The sequence below is a fragment of the Vicugna pacos genome, chromosome 6 (assembly GCF_048564905.1).
Source record: "Vicugna pacos chromosome 6, VicPac4, whole genome shotgun sequence".
Classification (NCBI taxonomy): Eukaryota; Metazoa; Chordata; class Mammalia; order Artiodactyla; family Camelidae; genus Vicugna; species Vicugna pacos.
In genome coordinates, this window is record NC_132992.1 from 32,526,253 (window position 1) to 32,551,292 (window position 25,040).

General features: G+C 42.1%; 2 protein-coding genes across 2 annotated transcripts in view; both read left to right on the forward strand.

Annotated features, from left to right (window-relative positions):
* The window catches only part of LOC102526924 (T cell receptor alpha chain MC.7.G5-like), a 403,550-nt gene that overhangs the window by 283,647 nt on the left and 94,863 nt on the right, over window positions 1-25,040 (forward strand). The window lies entirely within an intron of this gene.
* The window catches only part of LOC102526672 (Ig heavy chain Mem5-like), a gene marked incomplete in the record, with an annotated part of 69,924 nt that overhangs the window by 36,436 nt on the left and 8,448 nt on the right, over window positions 1-25,040 (forward strand).

Here is a 25,040-nt window from a genome sequence, read left to right on the forward strand (position 1 = left end):
AATGTCACATCCTGTGGTTCCTGTACCCCCTGACACCCCACATTTCAGTTCCTTTCCAGTTCAGAGAACAAAAGCTGCTGGCTTTGGGCCAGTTCACAACAGATGTGGGGCACAACCACCAACTATCCAGGAAGCATCCACGGGGGCAGGGCATGAGAATCAGCCTCTCAGAAATTCCCATACTTGTGATCCCATCAATCATCTAACACCTGCCCAAGGGAGACACTGGGAGACTTTCTCCTGAGCATCTTCAAGAATTTAATGCTTCCTGTTGGGAATTGAGAAGGCTGAATTGTGACTAAGTCTAAGAGGCTGAGAGTTAAGGGAATTATTGGAAAACAAGTCTGACCACTTGACATGCACTTTGGGAAAAGCTGTCCAAAACTTGGACAGAACACGTTCCTGTATCACTGACCCTGCCCATCTCCCTCTCTGAATCCACGTGGTGATCACACACTGGACAGGCTTTCAAAACTGTGAGGAACAGGACCTTTCCTTTCCCCCCATGCAGGACAATGGGGCCGAGGACTCTGCTCATCGGAATGTTACTGCTGCTTTTTGTGTCAGGCCTTGCGAGGATGTCCTTGTGCTCCAACTGTCTGCAAGCACTTGTACCCTAGCATTCCCGAAGTGCTGTATTTCCTTTTTTTTAGTTGAAGTATAATTGATTTACAATATTTCAGGTGTGCAGCAAAGTGATTCATATATACATATACATCTTTTACTACCTTTGTGACCCCAAAAATCATCCTTTCTGGCCAGTGCCTATTTAGTAAAATGAAGAAAATTAGGAAGCATAGACACAAAGTCAAGGAAAGACACAAAATCATTCATACCAAAGAGAATACTTATGGACTCAAATTATTTATAACTTGAATTGATACAACCTGATCTTCCAAGAAAATAAAAAAGTCAGTATTGGGATTTGTACTTTCTTAGCATCTCTGGTAGAAACATGAGAATTCAAGGAGTACAGTATTTTTGAATCCTACAGTTGTCAAACACACACACACACACTCACACACACACACACACACACAAAGTTCTCAGCTGTGGCAGGAATGATCCAAAGTCTTGGCAAGAGCTAAGGGGGGCTGCCAGCTGCCAACCCTCTGCTACTGGAAAGTAGGTCATCCGTGGCTCCTCATTCTCCTCTTTCTGAGCCCTTACCTTGGACCCTCCACCTCATCACATCCGTCATATGCTTTTATTCTGTTCTCATCAAAACTCGATCTCGAGAATGACCTGGAACCCTTTCACACTACTTTAGTAAACAATGGTAACTGATGGAGGCTTTAGATTTTCTGAGGTTGGGGTGAGAAGGAGGGAACACCGTATTTTAACACAGATAATAGCCATAAGCTAAAGGCTGAAGCAACCACAGCAGAATTTTCAAAGGCTGAGGCTGAGTTTGCCCAAACTGAAAGGTAGAAGTTTGTTCTCTCTTTCCTTTGAGGCTCAGTGTGGATCAGACGAGGAGAATCTAGAGTCTCCCAGAGTGAGCACTTATCTCCCCGTGTCCAGGAACACAGAGAACATTAACCTACCCATGGAAGAGAATCTGCAGCAGAAGGCAGAACTGGGGCCGAGAGGGAAAAAAAAACAAGATATGCATATTAGGTAGATCGAGCTATAGACAGATAAGTATATTTAAAGTGATTTCATTTCAGTAGCAGGAATTGCTTTCTAGTAGTTGACCATTCAGCAGTGAAAGATACATCCTTGTTAGAGAGTGAGTTCAGGTGGATGATTACACTGGGCAGATTGTCTGCATTGATTGGGAGCTAAAACTCAATGACCTGAGTTCTGTCCTCCCTAGAATTCATTACTGAATCCTATATCAAAAGAAAATCCAACTGCTACCAAAAAACAACTACAGTTACTATTTTGGTATATTTCACCCAGTTTTCCTTCCAATATATAGATTATTTAATATTTTGTATATGTAATCAGATTCCCTATACACATTCTGTATCTTTTTTTAACATAATAAATTTTCTATGTTATTAGATACTTTTCACAATCAGTATTTAATGAACTATATTAACATTGTATCTAGGAACATACTATGGTTTAATCAGTCCCCTTAAGACTGAGAAATTAGCCCCATTTTCCCTCAATTAGAAGATTTAAAATAAAGATTTGTAGCCAACTTGACTCTATAAACTCTCTTAGGTGAGGATTAATTTGTCAAATTCTACCTGAAATGTATTCATGTATTAGTCTAGTTACACATACATTTTTAAACCAAGTATTATAATTAATTTTGAAATACTATTTTTTTCCATTCTCACAGTTACAGAATTTTATACAAATTCCTCAAGAGCATCTCGAATCAATGTATTTGTCACAGTAGAGCTGTTTTTTTTCTTGTATCTATATTTTTTATTGAAGCATAGTCAGTTTACAATGTCATGTTAATTTCTGGTGTACAGCATAATGCTTCAGTCATCTATGAACATAAATATATTTGTTTTCATATTCTTTTTCACCATAAGTTACTACAAGATATTGAATATAGTTCCATGGGCTATACAGTATAAACTTGTTTATCTATTTCATATATATTAGTTAGTATCTGCAAACCTCAAACTCCTAATTTATCCTTTCCTACCCCTTCCCCCCTTGGTAAGCATAAGTTTGTCTGTGAGTCTGTTTCAGTTTTGTAAATAAGTTTGTTTGGCTTTTTTTTTCTTTTGATTCCACATATAAGTGATATCATATTGTATTTTTCTTTCTCTTTCTGACTTACTTCATTTAGAATGACAATCTCCAGGTCCACCCACGCTGCAAATGGCATTATTTTATTATTTTTTATGGCTGAGTAGTATTCCATTGTATAAATATACCACAACTTCTTTATCCAGTCATCTGTTGATGGACATTTAGGTTGTTTCCGTGTCTTGGTTATTGTAAGTAAGGCTGAGTAGAGGTGCTTTTTAAAATATTCAAACACTTTCAAAAGCATATCAACTCCCTTGTGTCTAAGTTGTTTGAATTATAGCACATTAGGAATCCACATATGAAGCTATCACTAAAACATTTTTGAATCACAATATTTACTCATAAACATTAGGACTGTTGGTTGTCATTTATCCTGTAAGTGAATATTCATGATTTTTACAACATAACATTGGCTTTAAAAGATTTCTTTAAGCAATATTGAACACTTGTCATTTCTAAGGCATACTCCCAAGAATAGTTACTAAGCTGCTGTTAAATTAATTATTCATCTTTTCCACTAAACTCATCTGCTGACTTCCAGAAGTAGCCATGATGGAGCATTGATTAAGAACATTCCTGGTGAATGTGTCTTCACTAAGCTGTACTTCACTGTGCAAAATCAAAGAATTGCATGAAAGTATTATTATATTGCTATTTGTATTTTTGTAAAGAATCAAATATAAGGGGACTCTATCTTCTCTGAGGATCATAAAACTCACTTTAAATTCCAACATGTATAGTGTTTTCTCACAGTAAATTACCCAATGTAGAAATATTTGCTCAAAATACAATGAAATCAAAGCTGTCAGGCAAAAATTAGAGTTGAAGGAAACTTATATCTGCCACCATGAGCCGGATGGCTCCCCAGTATTTAAATACTGTTCTGATTTAAAGATATTGGTGGTCATATTAACTACTGTAATATTTTTGGTATTGTATAATGAAACGCATCAGCATCTGGAAGTTGCCTAACTCGGTGAGCCAATTATTTCCCAAAGACCAATGGGTAATGTTACTAAGCCATGCATGGGTGAAAGTCCCATCCAAAATGCAAGCTAGACCAAAGGACTTTAATGGAAATGAACATGAAAAATGTATTAACATGGTTTAAGATTCCACATTGCAACTAACCTATCTTTTCAAGCTACATATGTGTGTGAGGCCAAGTTTTTTTTGTATATTCAACAAAAACAATGTATTGCAATAGAATGTATGAGCAAACATGAAAATCTGTTTTTTAATAAGCCCACCCTTCCCTGACAGTTGTCAAAAGACTGATCCAGCATCCCCATGAACTCCCTTCCTTTGGTCTACTTTCCCCAATGTTTTTTACCTCTTCCTCTCTATACATGGTTGAAGTCTTTTTATAGCCTGATACTCTTCTTTGAATACACTGCCATTTGTATGTAATTCTCAAAGAGTACATGTCAGTCTTGAAAGTAGGAAGTAGAGATAAAGCTAGCTCAGAGTCACAATCCCAAGTCTTCCAAAAACAGAGGGTGCCCCTGTCCAATCTCTATTTCCTTTCTTCTCCTGGTTTCCCATAAATTTTCTCCAAGTGCTCTAAGTCTTCAAGAAGAGACCTGGTCAGAGCTAACTGGACAATACCGTGGGAAACTCAGTCCTCACACACCATATCTATGTCTATTCCTGCCAGAAATGTACATGCCTGGCACTGAGAACACGACCCAGCGTCCTTCCAGGAAGAGTTGGACGTCAGGATGAACTCACCTTGTTCCGGCCCCTCCCTGTTCCGCAGAAGAGCATCTCATACAGCAATAAAAGTCACATAAAGAAAGAAGTAATCAGGCTGCCCTGGCAGTTCTATGGCTACTCCAGAGAAGGAGATCCACTGTAGGGCTAAGAGGATACACTTTCAAATAATAAACATCAGAATTAAAGACTGAAGACTGTATATGTACCAAATATCTCAGGGATGCACACCCACCTGTATCGGAGGCCCTGCAAAGTCCCTGGAAGATACTCTGGTCACAGGGAGGAGTGAAGAGCTGGGAAACACAACAGCCCCATCTCCTCAGGATTCAGCAACCAGAACACTCTGCCAGGCGCCACAGGAGTCACGGCCCCAGACCCACAAGGTTGCAGAGTTTCGGTTGTAGTGTACCCTTTAATTGCCTTGTCATTCCCAACTTTTTTTAAAATAAATAATCATATAGCTATTTCTATTCTAACCAGTTTCTCTTGGCTGCTTGGGAAAGTCTGCACCAGCACTAGGAGAGAGTCAGTGAGGCTCACAGGGGTTCATCAGAAACAAGCTATTATTCAACACGCTAACCAACCATCTCTTGCCATTTCAAAGACTAGCACCTAAACCAGCACCTAGGCTAACCCACAAGGCCCCTGAGGCCCTCATTTTCTTGTTCTCAGTCCCAATCCCTCTCCTGTTACCTGGTCTGATTCTGAGACTATAACATTTCTTCTGCTTCTCTTCTCCTGCTTATTTTTTGAGTTCCGAATCTGCAAAAGTGTTAGACTCTCGGTATGGAGATGGAGTTGCTTGGCGTTCACAGGGCAGGCATGCAGCTGAATGGAGGATGGGAAGGACTTGTCTCAAGATTATCAGTAAAATTGTGATACTGAAAGCAAGCCACGGATTTGGATTAGATCCTCCAGGGAAAGTGTGAAGATCAACCTTTTTTCAATCCTGCTCCCTCTTGTTAATAATAACAACACGTTTCACATTCTTCTTTAATGGTTAACATTTATGAGGTCACTTTCCATGACCCTAGTGTATCACTTTATTTTCACAGTGATAGACACAGAGATCAAAGGAAAACCAAGGCCAGGTGAAAGTTTCCAAAAAGGGCATGATCATGTTAAAAATCAGATATCCAATAAGAAGGTAAATAAAAAGCATCAACAAAACAGCCAGAGTCACTGTGTCTAGGTGTACAGGTGTGTGGGGCACAAGGGTTCTTCACCAAAGGGACAAGTGGGGATAAAGTTCACCTCAAGCTCTGCTGGCCAAGCCAAGACCGTCGTGTGAAGGTGCATCCACTGGAGAAAAGGAAGCCTTTCATAAATTTCACAAAGGTGTCCTCTGCCTGCCAAAGTTAAAACCCTAGGAGTTTCCTCCCTATTCACCCAGCAGGTCACCTTTTCCAAGTCACACCAAATAGCAGAAGGGGTACTACTGGCCCTGTATTTACCAACCAGGAAGTCAAGGAACAGGATAAAATTAAGTTTATGTGAAAGCCCTTCCATCTGTACAACTCCCTCCATGTGTGAACTGGGGCAGGCAGACATGGTTGGGGAGCTCAGCAGGTGACAGGAGAAATTACATTGACCACAAACATCTTCTGCCTACCCACAGCGTGTAGAATCCACTTGAGACATTCGGGTTTGATGACCTCCTCTGTGGGAAGCCATCTGAGAGCAGACTGGCCAGAAAGCACAGATGGAAGAAGATGCCATGGTTTCTGAAGGTCAATTCTAGTCGCAAAGTCCAGGGCACATCTAGGCAGCAGGACAGAGGAGCCTGAGGCAGAAGCACCAGGTGAGCCTGCGCTGACCTAAGGCCAAGACTCTTTGGTCTTGCTGTAGCTTGACTTGGAGAAAAATCCAACAATGAGGGTTCTCAGAGGCTGGAAAGGGGGAACCAAGGGGAGGTTTTTGTAAAGGTCTGTAGCACTGTGGGTGGGATTTCCACAGTGCTACAAAACCCACAGAGACCTCTACAGAAACTGCAGGGGTAAAAGTGAAGTTTCCCTGTGAATTTCTCAGCCCAGCTGCAGTAACTACCAGACTGATTGTCCCCTGTGTCGCCCTGATTGAACTACCACAAAACACCAGCTGCCATTTTTACTTCACACAGGACATCCAGACCCAAGCTCACGAAAATGCTGCTCCCAAAAATCTGACGGGATATTACACATTCCAAACTATGATAAGCCTGACCATTCACTCAGCAGGGAATTTCCTCTTTTCCTATAAATGCTCTGGTTTATTTGTATTTTCTAGTATTTCCTTTCTGAGGCTGACTCCCAAAGGACTCTCCTGTGCGTTCTAATTTCCAGTACAAGGTCAATGTATAACTTCAATTTTTTAATTTCTCCACACACTTCTTTGGACAGACTTCCTTTTCCATTTCTCTGTTCTCCCAGGCACCAATCAGGAGCAAAGGACTAAAGCTTGGATTAACTTGGAACACACGGGCAACCATTAAAAAAAAGGTCCGGTTCATTGCTTCATTGCCAATTATTCATTTAGAGTCTTTTGAGAGACTTCTGCAGCATTTATTCCTCACTGTCTCGCTGTTTTTCTCTAATCTTGATCCTTGGGCCTCCATTTTATAAATTCATACTTTCTTCTGAAATCTACTGAGTGTTGATGGTCTACAAACCTTTCACCTCTCAGTTCTGTTTCCAGCCTCCCTCACCCTGAGCTTTACAACTTCCAACAATGACCTTTCCCAGACCATGTGAATCTCAACTGGGAAATGATACAAACCAGTCCCTTCCTATTCCAGTTTTTTTGCTTCTCAGTCCTACCCTTAACCACATAGGACTGGAAACTTAGGACCACCTTGTACCACTGTGGACATTTTTCTCAGAGATCTGTCCCCAAAGCAGCATTTGGGACCTTGTCTGAACTGCGTGGTATTACAACTCTTTAAGGTGCCTGACTCAGAGGGACTCTGCCCATGTATTTATGGGCAGATCAAGTCCATTCAAAAATAACCTGGAACAAGTCAACATACTCTTTGTTAAGCCTCAGACTCAAAAATACGTGAATCTGACTCAAGAGTAGAATCTTTCCCTCTCCAAAGCAGACTCCAAGAGCTGGGTGTAAAGCAGGTCTCTAACCACCCTATAGTTACATTTGCACATATGTCTCCCACTTCCTGCCTCCTGTCTCCGCATACAGAGAATTCGGTGATGAAAATTAAGACTCTATCCCACATACACTAATTGAACCAACTATCAGTGTAGAATGAATGTGTAGAACAGAAGGCAGTTTTGTACCAAAATTTGCTAACCTCTATTTACATACGAAAAACAATGGACACTTTCTTCCTATAGTGACTTTCTCTCTGATAGGTTGCTTGCCACCAGGGGCTAGTTCGGATGCTTATGCCATTACTTTTTGCTTTCACACCCCAAACCACCTGGTCTTCACGACACCTGGACAAGGATCTCTTTGTTCAGCATTGTTGGTGCCATCACACTCATCCCAGAAGGCAGTCCTGACTATATAGATTGGCTAATAAATCTGCAAAAGCCCATGTTCTAAGAGAGAGGTGGAAAGTGGTGGCATAGATGGGACCTGGCTCCTGGGAAGCTCCTCAGATCTGCTGCTGACTCACGCTTCTCACCACCCACCTAATCCAACAGATGCATCCTCCTTATGAGGTACCAGAGGCCCAGAATGTCACATCCTGTGGTTCCTGAACCCCCTGACACCCCACATTTCAGTTCCTTTCCAGTTCAGAGAACAAAAGCTGCTGGCTTTGGGCCAGTTCACAACAGATGTGGGGCACAACCACCAACTACCCAGGAAGCATCCACGGGGGCAGGGCATGAGAATCAGCCTCTCAGAAATTCCCATACTTGTGATCCCATCAATCATCTAACACCTGCCCAAGGGAGACACTGGGAGACTTTCTCCTGAGCATCTTCAGGGATTTAATGCTTCCTGTTGGGAACTGAGAAGGCTGAATTGTGACTAAGTCTAAGAGGCTGAGAGTTAAGGGAATTATTGGAAAACAAGTCTGACCACTTGACATGCACTTTGGGAACACCTGAAAATCTATCCAAAACTTGGACAGAACACGTTCCTATATCACTGACCCTGCCCATCTCCCTCTCCAAATCCACGTGGTGATCACACCCTGGACAGGCTTTCAGAGCCGTGAGCAGAAGGACCTTTCCTTTCCCCCCATGCAGGACAATGGGGCCGGGGACTCTGCTCATCGGAATGTTATTGCTAGTTTGTTGCCAGGCCTTGCAAGGATGTCCTTGTGCTCCAACTGTCTGTAAAAGACTATAACTTGGCTTTCCCTAAGTGTATTAGTAGTTTTACCCCAAGAAAACTGTCCTTTCTGGTCAGTGCCTATTTAGTAGCGCTAAGAAAAATAGGAAGCACGGGGTTAAAGTGCAAGAGAAGACACAAAGACATTAGCATCAGGGAAAATGCTGTTGTGGACTCAGGGTATTTAGCACTTGATTTATATTAGCCTTATCTCCCCAGAAAATATAAAGGGTCAGTATGAGGATGTGTACTTTCTTAGCCTCTCTGAAAGAAAATATGAGAATTCAAGAAGTATGGTATTTTGAATCCCCCAGTTTCCACCAAAAGAAAAAGTTCTCAGCTGTGGCTGGAATGATCCAGTCTTGGCAAGAGCTAAGGGAGGCTGCCAGCTGCCAACCCTCTGCTACTGGAAAGTAGGTCATCCACAGTTCTTCATTCTCATCTCTCTTGGCCCTTTCTTGGACCCTCCTCCCCATCACATGCCTCACATGTTTTTATTCTATTCCCATCAAAACCTGATCTCAAGAATGACCTGGAACACATTCATACTAATTTAGTAAACAATGGTAACAGATGGAGGCTTTAGGTTTCCTGAGGTTGGAGTGGGAGGGAAGGAACACTGTATTTTAACAGAGATAATACCCACAAGCTGAAGACTGAAGCAACCACGGCAGAATTTTCAAAGGCTGAGGACACGGCCCAAAATGAAAGATGGACACTTGTTCTCTCTTTGCTTGGAGGCTCAGTGTGGATCAGGGGAGGAGAGTCTGGAGACTCCAAGAGGGCACCTCTCTTCCCGTGTTCAGGAAGAGGCCCAGAATTGGGGCCAATAAAAAAAAATTTAATGTATGTGATTTAATTTACTAGCAGGGACAGCTTTGCATGGTTGACCTTATTCAGCAGTAAACGATCATCCTGAGTTCAGCGGATGACTGCCCTGGGAAGACGGCATGGTTGGGATCTATAACTCAGTGACCCGAGCTCTTCCCTCCCTGAAGTTCATTTCAGCGTTCTAGGTCAAAAGAAACTCAGCTGACCAAGGAGCAACTACGGTTACTATCTGGGTATATTCCTTCCCAGTGTTCTTTTTCAATGGATTATTACATACTCTGTACACATAATCATACTCCATATACACAGTCCATCTTTTTTAACAATATAAGATCAATTCCATGTTATTAGATACTTTTACTAATCAGTATTCTTAAGATACATTAATACTGCATATAGGAACATACTACAATTTAATCAGCTCTTGTATGATGGAGAATTTGGGCAGCTTCTACATTTCTCTTATTGTAAAAATTGCCATAATGAACACATTTGTAAGTAACATTCTCATTATTTGAAACTGTATGTCTATATGAGGAAAACTTTATATATATATATGTGTGTGTATATATACACACACATATATATATATACACACACATCTATATATAAACTACATGTGCACAACCTTACATGTGTATATAGATATATACATGCATATATGATCTAAAGTAAGTCCTCACTTTTCCTCAATCAGGAGATTTAAAATGAAAGTTTTTGCCAATCTGAAGATATAACTATATTAAATTGCAGATAAAATTATCAAATTCTACTTTAAAAAGTTTAATGTATTAATTTAGTTATACATACATATTTCAAGTCACATATTATACAGATTATTAATTTTGAAATATTGCTTTTTTCATTCTCATAATTCATAAAATTTATTTCAGTTTCTCTCTAGCATCTCAAACCAATGGATTTATCATCTGTCCGGAATAAAACCTGTAACTTTTAAGTCCCAACAGGAACCAGGAGAGACCTACATTTGCGAGGCAATACAAGACCTCAGGTACCTGAAATGATAGCATGTAGCAGTGATTACAACAGATCATAATTGCTTGAATATATCCAATTAAAGCTCCTAAAATAAAAATGTTTCAATATACAGTGGAAAAGTAAAAAGTTTCATGCTTAATCAGGATTTTAAGTATTTAGCAAATTCTGAAAGTTCTTTGTAGCTCCAGCTGACTTTGAGATGCTTTAAAGGAATCCTGAGGCAGCTTAGATATTAAGTTAACTAGGATTCTTTAATATGTTAAGTTAAATATAATCAGGCATGATTCTAGTAATTACAAACAAGTCTCTTTATCAATTACAGGAGTTTAAGCATGCCTTTTAAGTCTTTTTGTCTTGTCATTACAGACTGTCAGACTGCTGTTACAAAGCTGCTCCATCTTCAAGATTCAATTCATAAGGCTATGAAAGCGGTTACAACAGTCCCACATCGAGACAATGGCTATGCAAGGATTTCAGCCCATACACCGTCCTCCGACACAAAAACAAAAGGCTGTCCTGCCCCTGGGTCCCCTTGATTAGGCACTCAGAGAGTTTTACTCCCTGATAGGCAGGGTCAACGCCCCTACTCAGCCTGGAAATAGTTTCCACTCCCAGTTGGCCTTGAGGATTAAGTTGGTGGGAGGTTTGACTTCTAGTAGACCTTGAGCTTCATTATATGCTCATTGTAACAGAGTGATAAATAACATGCCCGCAGGCACCATGACAGCCCCAAGGCTAACCGCAAAAGGCCAAAGAATGGGCGGTGGCCCAATTCCTGGGAATCTCGGCCCCTTCTCCAGGGCAGTTGGAATGGTCCCACCTGTAGGCCTGTGAAGCTACTGAGCCCATAAAAACTGGCAACACCACACCTAGGGGCCTTTTACACTCCCTCCTCTTGGAAGAAGGCCTGCACTCTGTCTATGGAGTGTGTACCTACTTTTACTTTAACCTGAGCACCCAATCCCCACACCTCTTTCCTTGCCTTTTTCTTGCCTTACACTCTATGCAGTGTGTTAACTCTCTCTAAATAAATCTGCCTTTACTCAAAAAGAAAAAAGAAAAAATTCATCACATTCTACTTTAAAAAGTTTAATGCATTAATTTAGTTATACATAGATATTTGAAGTGACATATTATACAGATGATTAATTTTGAAATATTGCTTTTTTCCATTCTCATATTCATAAAATTTATTTCAGTTTCTTTCTAGCATCTCAAACCAATGGATTTATCATCAGTACAGCTGCTTTTTTATCTTCAAACATTTTCCCAAGCATCTCAAACTCACCTGTGTTTACATTGTTTCAATTAGAGCACACTGAAAATCTATATATGAAGCTACCACTAAAATATTTTGAACCACGATACTAATTCACAATCATTACAATTATTGTGTTGCCATTTATCCTGTAAGTGAATATTCATGACCTCAACAATGAAACATTTACTTTGAAGGATTTGTTTCAACAATACTGAACATGGAATTCCAAAGTCATACGCCCAAGAATAGCTTCTAATTTTTGTTAAGTTATACTCTCACCTTTTTCACTAATCTCATCAGCTGGCATTCAGAAGAATCCATGGAGGTGAATGAGTCTTCATTAAACTGTACTTAACTGCGCAAAATCAAAGAATTGTGTGAAAGCATTTTGATACCGCATTTTGCAATTTTTGCAAAGAATCAAAATTAAGAGAACTTTGTCTTCACCAAAGATAATAAACCTAATTTTACCCTTGAACATATATGGTATTTTCTCACAGTGAATGCACCTAAGTGGAAATATTTGCTCAAACTAGAATGAATATTTTCATCCTTTTGAGATTAACTAATTGGTTGCCTATAAAAATATAAGAATTTATGTTATTACCAACATCTTGCCAGCATTGGGAACATCAACTTTTCTTAAAAAAAAAAAACACTGCTTGAATATATATTTTTTTAAGTTGGTTTGTTTCTTAAGATAAATACTGCATAAACTAAGGGAAAGCTGGTAGTTAATGCTTTTTTTTTTAACATTTGTTATTGCTAGAGAGTTATTCTTCTTAGTTTATTAACCAATGAGTGACTTTCTTCATTTGTCCTCTGCCCATTTTTCTTTTAGGTCCTTAGTGTTATATTTATTGATTTCTGTAATTGTAGTTATTTTTGCACCTGAGTTTTATAGCATTTAACCACAATACCAGCATTGGAGAAAAGACATTTCTGAGGTATTCTAGAGGCAGAGGGTGGTGATGGCAAGATGCCAAGGAAAGGAGAAAGGAAGAGGGTGGTTATTGTACTGCTGTGTTTCACTGTGACGATATACGGACCACAGTGGGAGAAGTGTACGAAGCCTTTGTTCAAAAACCCCCGCTGTGATCCGCTGTGTATGTCTCAGCACCGATGCGCAGCCTGTGAGTGTCATGGGGAAATAATGTAAGAGCTGACTGTCCACTTGCCCCGACTCCTTTCCTTAGGGATTTACTCCATGTTGTCTACTGCAGCAGTTTCAGAATGTGAACCCGTATCAACAAAGTCATCAAAATAAATACTCTCACCACATTTTAACATTTACTAAATAGACCGATGACAACATAAAAGAGAACATTGTGGAGAAGCAAAGGGAATGGAGCTCAGGACGCGAGCTGTGCAATGGGTCACACACTAGCATATGATGAGGCAAGAAGGTGAACCCACTTCTGTCCATATACATAATTCCTCCTTTCAAAGGGTTCAATGCCCAGGAAAAAACAAGTACTTTGAAAGTGGTCGTTGTGAATTGAATTTCATCAGACTGGAATGGACATGTGCATAGATTCCATATTCCCTTAAATAATACATTCTAAAAGTCATACTAGAAGCAGATTCACAAATGAAAATCTGACACTAAATCCTTAAACTCTACAGTTCAAGTGTCTCATTCTGATGAGAAAACTGACGAATGAGGGAGTAGGGAAGGAAAGAAAGTGGTTATAGGGTAGCACTGGACAAACGCCCAGTGAGGTGATGGGGAGCACAGACCGTCCACAGGTAAAGCCTGAGTCATCACAAAGGCCCATGTGAGTAAACAGACGGTGGCAGGGAGCTTTTTGTTGGGTACAGTCAGCTGGGAAGAGCTCTTGGAGATGAATCTTGAGCTGGTCCTTGAGGATGCCACAAGCCCTCCCCCACAGGGAATATTGTTTCAGACTCAAGGAGTCTTCTCTCTGACCTAATGCCTCCAAGCAGTGTCTTCATCCCAGAGCAAAGACACCACTTATCCCCACCCAAACAGACACACTGTGTGCTTTGGAAAGATATTTCCCGGGAACTAAAAAAATATTCCGTCAAATCAGAGGATCAACCAATGTTAACAACCCAGATCTGAGACCCCACCAAGCCTGGGCTCTCCTTCATTCTTCTCTTGACTCTGCATGTGTTTGATCCTAGAGCACAGGGATCAATCCCTTCATCCTGGGACTGCAGTCACCCGTTAGCACACCAGGTCCAATGACTCTTTGTGAGTCTCTAAGAGAAAAAGCAATACATGGGGGAAGGAGACTATACCAGACTTCCCCCCAGGTTGTCCAAAATGACTGGGCTTAAGGCCCAATCACAGTAAAATCAGAAGAGCCCTTTTTTCAGGGATAAAGAACAATTCATAAATACAATACTTTAAATGAAATTCTCATTTTTAGAGCAGATCCAGTTTCATAATAATATCAAAACAACATTTGCCTTTTTCTTCGTGTTGACATTTGCCCTGATGTTGCAAAAGCAATAGAGGGTGAAGCAGGCTGGTACCTTAGCATGAATCAAGGCAGAGGCCTCAATTCTGTATTAGTGGTCCTTGTATCCTTCATTTCTATATTTGGGGAGGGGGGGAAGTACAGTTTCACTTAAAAATGTCATTGACTGTATTAATTAGCAGCTACCATTTCAAAATAGTACTACACGCTTGAACAACAGAAACTTATTTTCTCGCAGTTCTGAGGCTGGAAATCCAAGATCAAGGTGCCCACAGAGCTGGTTTCTCCTGAGCACTCCCTCCTTGGCTTGGAGATGCCACCTTCTCCCTGTGTCCTCATGTGGACTCTGTACATGCACACCCCTTGTGTCTCTCCCCTCTGCGTGCCCAAATTTTCTCATCTCATAAGGACACAAGTAAGACTGGATTAGGATTCACTCTAATCCAGTCTAAATGGTCTCATTTAAACTTAACCATCTTTTTAAAGGTCCTATCTCCAAATCCAGATACATTTTGAGGTATTGGAGGTAAGGACTTCAATATACGGATTTTAGGAAGACACGATTCAGTCCATAACATTGGGAAAAGCAGTAAAACTACGAATTTTATTAAATCTCAACTCTTGAGTGTTTGTCTTTTTAGTATTCTGTGTAACAAAAGTGAAGTACACAGCACTTCTGCTGCATTCTAAATTATCAAACTTATCTCAAAGGAAAACATTTGAGGAATTGTTTGAGATGCAAGCTGAACTAGCTACTTTTTCCAGGAAACATCATTTTTGTTTGAAATAATGACAAACCATGGTTATTCAGACTTGGGTAGCTATTGGGCAATTTTATGAAAATGAGCCTGTCACATTAAGAAAAACAATAGATCATTGCCAGTAGTTATTTTTTTTTTAAAAATCTGAGGTTTCAGACAAAAATTAGAGTTTAAGGAAACTTGTATCTGCCACCATGAGCTGGATGGCTCACCAGTATTTACACACTGTTCTGATTTAAAGATATTGGTGATTGTCCCAATGTTTATAGGAGCACTATTATTAATAGTGAAGTCATGAAAACAGCCTAAGTACCCATCAACAGACGAATGTATAAATAAGTTGTTTGTGTGTATGTGGAATATTATTCAGCCATAAAAAAGAATGAAATAATGCCATTTGCAGCAACATGGATGGACATGGAGATTGTCATACTAAGTGAAGTAAGTTAGACAGAGAAAGAAAAATACCATATGGAATCACTTATACACAGAATCTTTAAAAAATGAATATACCTTATATGTGGAATCTTAAAGAATGAACTTATTTACAAAACTGAAACAGACTCACAGACATAGAGAACAAGCTTGTAGTTACCAGGGGGGAAGGCTAGGGGAGGGATAAATTGGGAGTTTGGGATTTGCAGATACTAACCACACTATATATAAATTAGACAACAAGGTCCTACTGTGTCGCACAGGCAACTATATTCAATAACTTGTAATAGCCTATAATGAAAAAGAATATGAAAAGGAATATGTATGTGTATGTATAATTGAACCACTACGCTGTACACCAGAAACTAACACAACATTGTAAACCAACTACTTCAATAAAAAAATAATAATAAAAAATTAAGGTAACGGACCTGGTTAACTGGATTTTTTTAGTCAACATTAGCAAAACGTGGTTTATATGGAAAAATAAGAAAGTTTAAAAAAATTAATAAAGATATCGGTAGTTGTATTAACTACTGTGACATCGTGTAATGAAATGTGACAAGCAGATGCCTAACTAAGTAAACCAATGATTCCCCATGACAAATGGTTAAAACAAAGCATGGGTGAAAGTTCCATCCAAAATGCAAGCTAGATCAACAGGTTTTAGTGGAATAGAATATGAAAAGCCCATTAACATGGTTTCTGATTTCACATTGCAACTAACCTGTCTTTTTGGACCACATATCTGTGTAAGGCCAGGTTTTGCTCATACATTTCAACCATACCAATACATTGCAATAGACAGAAGGCATAAGCAGACACGTGAATCCAGCTGTCTTCTAATATTAGGCAGCTCTACCCTGAGGGTTGTCCAGAAACTATGATCAAACACCCGAGTATCTCCCTTTCTTTGGTCTCTATTCCCCGAAGTTTTCTAGCTGCTCCTTGTTGTATGTGGTTTGAAGTCTTTTCAACAGCCTGCTTTTCTCCATTAAATACACTACAGTTTGTCTACAACCCTCAAAGAGAATGTGTCAATATCAGGATCAGGGGGAGAAGATAAATGAAGCCAGTTCGAAGTCCACTATCACAAAATTAAAAGCTCTGGGTGCCCCTGTCCAATCCCTGTTGCATTTCTTGGCCTAGCATCCCAGAATTTTTCTCCAAGTGCTCTCAGTCTCCAACCAAGCAGGAGGCCTGGTCCCACCCAGGCTGGGACAATAGTATAGTAAACTCAGAGCCCTCACACTGCCCCTGACCTTTGATCCCTTCTGTGAATACACTTGTCTGGCACTGAGAATGGCCCGGCCTCCATCCAGGAAGAGCTGAACTTCAGGATACACCCACCCTGGGCCTGACCCTCCTCTTTCCCACAGAAGAGCGTCTCATACAGCAATGAAAAGCCACATAGAGAAAGAAAATGCCAGGCTGCCCAGGCCATGCCACAGCCACTGCGGGGAAGGAGATGAGCTGTAGGTGAGAGGATTCGCAGACACTTTCAAATAACAAATGTCAAAATAAAGGACCAAGAAGCCTGAGTATTTACCAAGAGGACCGAAAAATATCACTGCACTAGGAATTGGGATACCTGATTTCTTGTACTTTCCATGAAGTTGGGTACCTTGGCCAGCTTTGAAACCACTCTGGATCTTTCCAGTCTTTCATCTGAACACATAGGGGAGTGAACATACGATCCTTGAAGCCTCTCCCAGCTGTGACATCCACGAGGCTTCACTGGAGGCACAGCTGACTCTTGATTACTCGTGTTAGTGGAAAGAATGTGATCTGAATACTGCAAATATGTAGACAACGTGAAACTCATTTCTGTTTGGCTTTGAAATATATTTCATGGTGTGCAGAAAATCGCAGCAAATTTATCTTCCCAATGACGCTTAACTCGGGCTAACATTAAAAATTGACTTGTTTACAACTAATGGCGCTGTGCTCCACCGAACAAATGTAAGGTAGGATTCCATAGGACAGCCCAGTGCCAGGGAGAGCAAGGGACTAGGAACTGGGAAGATGAGGGTTCTGGCCATGACTCTGTCACTTCCAGCACATCCTCTCTCACTAGGAAACACCTCCTTCTTAAATGGGTTCAGAAGACACTTTCTGAGCACTCACTCAGTGACACTGTGCTGGCACAGGGGACGCAGAGATACACAAGACAAATCCCTTCTCTCAAGGGTCTTTAACTGATGAAGATGAGAGAAAGGGTTTTGAGTGCGATGGGAGGGATCAGCACTGGATGCCACGAAAGTTGAGGGAAAGCAGGTGCATCCAACCCAGGCCAGGCTTGAGCACTCACTCGGGACTTTGCAGGGAAGACAGCAGCTAAGATCAGACCAGTAAATCAATGGGATCTAAGGAGGACGGACGGTTAGGGACCAAATCGGGGAACTGAAGAAGGAACGGGCACTTCAGGCAAAAGCCATCACATGGCGAAGGCAAAGAGGTATGAAAGGTCATGGAGCTCTCAGGAAGGAAACAGGTCAGGGCAGCGGAGTTGAGGGGAGCACGTGGGCCCAGGGAGGTGAGCCAGAGCCTGTGTCCCAAACCGTCTCTTCCTGAGGATACTGGGGAGCTATCATGATGTGATGCCACTGGGGGATCAGCTTGGAACTGTCATGTTACCACTTCCACTCACAATCTATGGATCAAAGCATGGCCATGCCCCAAAGTCAGTGGAGAGGGAGGTATACAAGTTGTGTCTGGCACAAGGGCTCCCTGCGAAAGGGACGGGTGGGGCGAAAATTTAGCTCAAGATCTGCTGTCTGAGCCAAGGCCCTGGTGTGGAGCTGCATCAGTTGGAGAAAAGGAAGATATTTCATAAAGTTCACAAAGGTGTCCTCTATTTGTCAAGCTTGAAGCAAAAGAGCTGCCTCTGTATTTGCCCAGCAGGTCACATTTTCCAAAGTCACACAATGCAGCATATGGGCTACTGGCCCTGCATTTAGCACCCAGCAAGTCAGTGGGGAGGATAAAATTAAGTTTATGTGAAAACCCTTTCCTCTGTATAACACCCTCCACATGTAAAGGGGACAGGCAGAGGAGATTTGGAGACTTAGCAGGTGACAGGAGAAATTACATGGTCAGTACATTTTCCACCTACCCATAGTCTGTAGAATCCATCTGAGACACTCAGGTCCTCCTCTCTCTGCGGGAAATCATCTGAGAGTAGACTGGCCAGAAAGCTCAGTGGAAGTCGACATCACAATTTGGTCCATTCTGGTCACAGACTCGAGGGCAGATCTAGCCAGGGCTTCAGAGGAACCTCAGACAGAAGCACCTGGGTGAGCCTGCCCTGACCTAAGGCCAGTTCCCTTTGATCTTGCTGGAGCGTGACTTGGAGAACACACCCAGCCCTATAGTTCTCAGAGGCCACATTGGGCAAAATCAAAGGGAGGTTTTTGTAAAGCTCTGTAGCACTGTGGCTGGGAGACTCACAGTGATACAAAACCCACAGAGACCTGTACAAAAACTACAGGGCCACAGGCAGCATTTCCCTGGGAAATCCTTAGCCTGGCTACCGTGCCCCAGGGGGATTAACGCAGCAAGTAGCTGTCCCCGCTTCTCAGTACCCAGAAGGATGCCAGAAAGTTGTCCAAACCAGGAGAGGTGAACCCCAACGTCTGGCCTCTCCCTTGCTGCTGTTTCCTCTTGAGTAAAACTGACATTTCAACCATCTTTGAGGAACCGAGAAAGGTGTTTCTTGAAAACTAAACTTGTCTCGGTTTCTATTGCAAAAGAGAGTTCCATCGCAAAAATGAGCCATTTGGAATTTCTGAATCCACATCCCTGGAGAGAGTTGCCTGAGTGCTTTGCTTTGCAGTTTGGGTAAGATGGATTTAAAGAGGGGGGCTTGTTTTAGGCCATCACCAGCCAGAGTTGCTCATTCTAACAGTGACTAGGCTGTAATTCCCCGGTCCATGATTGGTGCTGCCCACTGCCCTGTCACCTGCTGATACGCCTCATGTCATCTGACTTGAAGCATCACTGTGGTCTGTGAAGGCCTTGACTCTGGAATAGTCATAGATCCAAGATCCATCCGTTTGGCCATGCCAGTTTTCCAAGACTGAGAGTTAGGTGTGGGTCTAGGAAGTGAGAAAAATCTAAAATAAGAGAAAGCAACAGTTTCAAGAACTTCGTGAAATGTTTTTTTTGTTTTTGTTTTTTAGACCAAAAAACAAAGCATAAATACAAAATAGAAATAGACTTAGAGACATAGAATACAAACTTGTGGTTGCCAAGGGGGTGGAGTGTGGGAAGGGATAGACGGGATTTTAAAATTGTAGAATAGATAAACAAGATTAAAGTAAAGCACAGGGAAATATACACAAGATCTTATAGTAGCTCACAGAGAAAGAAATGTGACAATGAATATATATATATGTTCATGTATAACTGAAAAATTGTGCTCTACACTGGAATTTGACACAACATTGTAAAATGATTATAAATCAATAAAAAAAAAGTTAAAAAAAAGAAAAAATAAAGAACTTCGTGAAATGTGTTATAGTGAAAATGTTCACCTTAGGATAGGGCGCTCCTACCTACTCCTCAGACCTCAACCCCCCAAAAGCAGACTCACCCTTATCTGTAATTGACTAAATCACAAACTAGTCGGATAAGCAGCCAGCGCCATCTCTCAAAGACCTGAGCCCTCGAGATCCTCCAGTCCTCGAGCTGATCGGAAAAAGAAAGGTGGGAGACGGCTGAGATTTTTGGAAAGCCCTCAAGCACTGTGCTGTATCTACTAAAGGCAAGTTCTTCTTTGGAAATGGAACGCGTGTGATCGTGGAACCAAGTAAGTAGCTCATTTATCTGTTCTCTGAGGTTAAGCCTCCATCTGAGGAGACAGAAATATCAGGGAATGTGAAATGGGTAGTAACAGCATCAACATTGTGTCAAGGAGAACTTTGGGGAAGACGTGAACTATGGTTAATCCCCTCCATAGGAATTGAGGGGAAGGGGGTAACTGTGAAAGACCTCAAGTGGCTCAGGGGAAACTGAGAAGGTTCTGCCCAAAACACAGGCTTTGGATCAGCCTGAAGAGCTGGCAGAGTCACTGGCCCAACTGCCTTAGAAGACTCAGAACTGACCGGGAACAAGGTTGATCTGAGTCTGAGTGATTCTACTGAGGTGGCTCTAGATCCACATAATTCTGCCCTCTCTTGCTCTTGGGAGAGCTCAGAACTGAGTCAGCCTCCTGGGCACAGAGGGTGAGGCCAGGGTAAATGGGCGCTGGGGTTGCCCGGTTTCTCTTCTGAAAGGGGGAACCAATTCCAGAAATCTGTTTCTAATTGTTTGAGCTGCAAATGGAAGCTGCGTGACTAGCGAGGAAGCTGGAACATTCTGATTCCCACTGAGACCAGACCCCAAGCACAAGAGAGTGAATGTGCAGTGCTTCCTCTAAAGCCCAGGACTCAGCCAGGAGGCGCTCCCTAAGGGCTCATGGCGTCCATCGTCCTCACTAAGAGGGGGCAGTGCCACTCACCAATTAACTGTGGTAAAGGAATCGATGCTAACGTTGTCAAAAGATGGTACTCAACACAGAAGGGATCTTTTCGTGTCATTTAAGTGAAGTGACATTTGAATTCAACTGTGTCCTGATTTGAAAAAAATTTTTAAAAGACAGCAATCTCCATTTGGCATCAGCTTCCAGTTAAACAGTAGATATTAACATTAAGCAGAAAATGAAATAAATAAACACTAAACCCATTTCAAAGATCTTAGGGAAGTCTAGAATGGGGTCTCACCAAATCTGCTCAGCCGGCTAATGAGAAAAGTAACAGCACATCCTAGCCTGATGCTTTGGCGTTCAGCTCGTGTTTTCTAAGGTAAAAGCAGACTCTAGAGAGGTGGGGTGGAGGAGCATGATGGGGTGGACTCCTGTCGGAGCCAGCCGACAATCGATCAGGTCCAGAAACCTGTGCCGCAGGACTGAGAAAAGAAAGACAAGACTAGAAGGTGGGGTTGAGAGGGTCTCACTCTGGCCCGCAAGACGCTAAGCCAAGAGTGGACCACGAGTTTATTTTCTGTAGTTCATTTATATGATTTTAACCCATTACCTCATACATTCCTGCACGTAAGCAAAGGTATTGTTTTAGGGTACATTGACAATGTATACTAAAATCATTAACTTGTATATTGTTACAGACATCATTATTGTTTACAGTTCTCAATAAACTAAGATTAACTGTTCCTGAAACCAAGATCATAAACTAAGGTTATTGTTCCTCTAGGCTAACATCGTGACTCGTGTACTATTAACTCAGGTGATTGTTCTTCAGGCTAAGATCACTAACTTGTGTGCCGATTGTATCTCTCCTTTCAAAGGTCCTTTGTAACTTAATAACTCAGGATGTTCCTAAGGCTCTAACACATCTAATACATTCTTCACAAGGGGTGGCGGGACAGAGATTGTCTTTGTTAGATCAACCTCAAAGCCTGACGCCAGCACTTTGGGATTTTGGGCCCAGTCTTTGTGCTCGGCAGTCCTCAGATCATGAGTGGCCCCCCGCAGACTCCTCTCAGAGAACGACTGGTGACAGGACAGTCGTGGGTGTGTGAAGTGAAGGGGGCAGAGGAAGGGGAAAGAGGGCATGTAGACTGTGCATCCCCAGACCGCACACGCTGTGGGGACAAGGGGAGCAGGGGCTTTGCATCCAGGGAGACGTGGAGACCCAAAGCTGGCTAGCAGAATCAGAGCAGAGAAATGCTTTCTTTTTTTTTTTTTAAATCATAGTAAGATTTTGAAAATTCGACTAACTGAGCCTTTAGACCTCATTGGCTTTAAAATTTCCCACTATAATAATAGTTTATCCACATTCCCAACAAAGTCAGTGACTGAGTTCCCTTACCTCCCTTCATTTGCCAAGTTCTTGCTCTGGATTAAGTCCTGCTTACTGACTTACTTGACCCGCTGTGTCCCTAAGTGTAGACTGCATAGCATGTGATTTTAGATGGGACGTAGACAGACTTTCTTTTCCTTTTAATTGCACTATCTTTTTATGGATATCAGCATAGTACAACTGAGTGGTCAAACCCATGTGATTTAAAGTTTCCTCTTAATTATATTTTAGGTCAAAAAGTGAGTAAATTTCAAGAAAATCATTTGGCAAATAATATGACAGATGGATGTGACCAAAAAACAAAAAACCCCACCCAAAAAGAGATGTGATGAACTGAAGTTTGGGAAACACTGAGCTGGTGCATTCCATCATCCTTTGAAAGAAAAGGCAAGGGGCATCCAGAGAGGGCAAGATGCAGAATATCCTTGTATGATGCCTTCTTTTTTAGCCAACAAATATTGGACTGAAGAGGCATTGCTGTAAACCCATAGCCTTCATCTTCTCAGAGCCTACTTTCTTCTGATGCTCTCTTTCCTCAGGAACTTCTTTCTAGTCCTTACCTGCAGGGCTCCCAGTTAGCGCCGGACCCGTCTACACAAACCCACAGCCCCAGTTCCACCATAGCTTTTAGCCCTCTGCGTGGAGAAAACCTGGGGGTGCCGCTTAACTTCATAAAGCAGAACCAGAGAACAGGACAAAACAGCAAGGACTAACGTACCATCATGTACATATGTGCTAAGGATTGTGACAATGACAGGAACTTAGAAAGGGCCACAGTTGTCAGGAACATCTTTACGCAAGTGGGCCATTGGGTGGATTTAGAATCGTATATACTGTTATATATCATCAGTATATCAGCCACCACCTTCTGAGTGTCTACTATGTATCAAGCCACTGGGCTAGGCATGTATTAATGAATGTCATCCTACTCAGTTCTCATGTGATCCTGCAAAATTAGGTACTATTACCTGCAATTTTACAGATCAGGGGGTGTTCTCCAAGACCACACAGTTTAGCAAAGTCAAAATTTACATCATTTGTCTGATTCCAAAATTTGTATCCTTAAGAACTCTGCTCTTCTATTGGGACTGCAGTTCGATTGGGGCGCATCCAAGCCGCCCTCTCAGGCCTCTAATGAGCTCCTTTCCAAGCTGCCTGAAGAGTCTAAAGCAACAGTTAGGCAGTTTCCCTCGCAGCTGCCATCCCCACTGCAATCCTTCACCAAGGCCGGGCTCTTGCCCCGAAACCAAAACCAATTACCAAAAGAGGCATTTTCCAGGCAAGGCCCATCCCCCGCATTACAACCCTGGGGCTCAAGGATTCCTAAATTCAGAAAGGTTCAGATAATGATCAGAGCATCTCTCTTCCCCACCTCCCCCAAAAAGGAGTCCACAAAAGCCAACAGATAGCTTTCCCCTCCCACCACTGACATTCCTTCCCTCTCACTCACAATAAGCATCTTCTAGAACAGAGCCATAATCTGCCGTTCCTCTGCCTGGAACCATTTTCAGGGCAGCGTCTCACCCAGCGTCTCACCCAGCTTTCTCCCTTTCCTTCTCTAGGTCTTTACTCAAACGTCACATCTAGTGAGTTCTTCAACCGCCTCTGTCTCCTGCTGTCCCCTTCTCCTGCTTTATATTTATAGCCTCATGTCCATCTGAAACTCTGAATGCTGACTTATCAGCTACCTCCCTTCATCCCGAAGGGCAAAGGGCTCTGAGTTGTGCCTTACGGTATCCACGAATACGCTGAGGGCAGTAAATAAATATTTGTTGAATGAATGAACAAATGAATGAATGAATGAATGAGCAAGTCAGTGGTGGTATAAGGCAAAAGGAAATAGAAATGAAAGCAAGCTAGGAACCTACAGAGCCAAGCTTGATCTCAGGTCCTCAACCTGTGACAAGTCCCTGTCACTATGTGCCGGACACTTCCAGGTGCCGAGGGGGTGGGGGAGGGGAATGAGCATGAACAAAACAGACAGAAATGCATGCCTACTGGAGCTTACAGTGTAGTGTAAAAGACAGGTGACAAACTCACTAAATAAAATGTACAGTATTTTAGATGGTAATAAGCCCTGTGAAGGGAAATAAAGCAGGGAAGGGGAATAAAGAGCATTCGTGGGAGGGGGCAGCATGTAATTTTTAACAGAGGAGTCACAGAAGGCCTCATTGGAAAGGTGACACTTGAGTAGAGAGGCTAACAGCTGGCAGAGTGGGCCATGCAGACACCTGGAGGAAGAGCACTTCCGGGAGGAGGGAACACAGGTGCTGCCTGGGGTTTGTGAAGGATGCAAGGGGGCCGGGGGGCTGGAGGAGACTGAGTCACCAGCAGAGAATCTGCAAATGAGGTCAGGTTGGTAATGTGGACAGGGTGGCTTGTAAGTCACCGGAAGAACTTTGGCTTTTGGATTCGAGAGGGAAGGTTAGAGACGGGAAAGGCGGTCACATCTGACCTTGGGAAGAGACCAAGGCGGTCAGAAACCTGGATTCCAGTCCTCATCCTGAGCTGTAAGAAGTGAGCCCTTTCATGTCATACACCAAAAAAACAGGATTCTCTTCTCCCTCAGCAACCTTTCCCCACAGTCCTGCCCCGGGAAGCTCTGAGCTTAGTGAAATTACATCCTAGAACTTTTTACTCTGAGTCGACTCCTAGAAAACATTCTAGTAATTACACATGGGCTCTCTAGTTTGCAGAATAAAAAATAGAGTCGAACTAGATTTCAGGTTTTCTG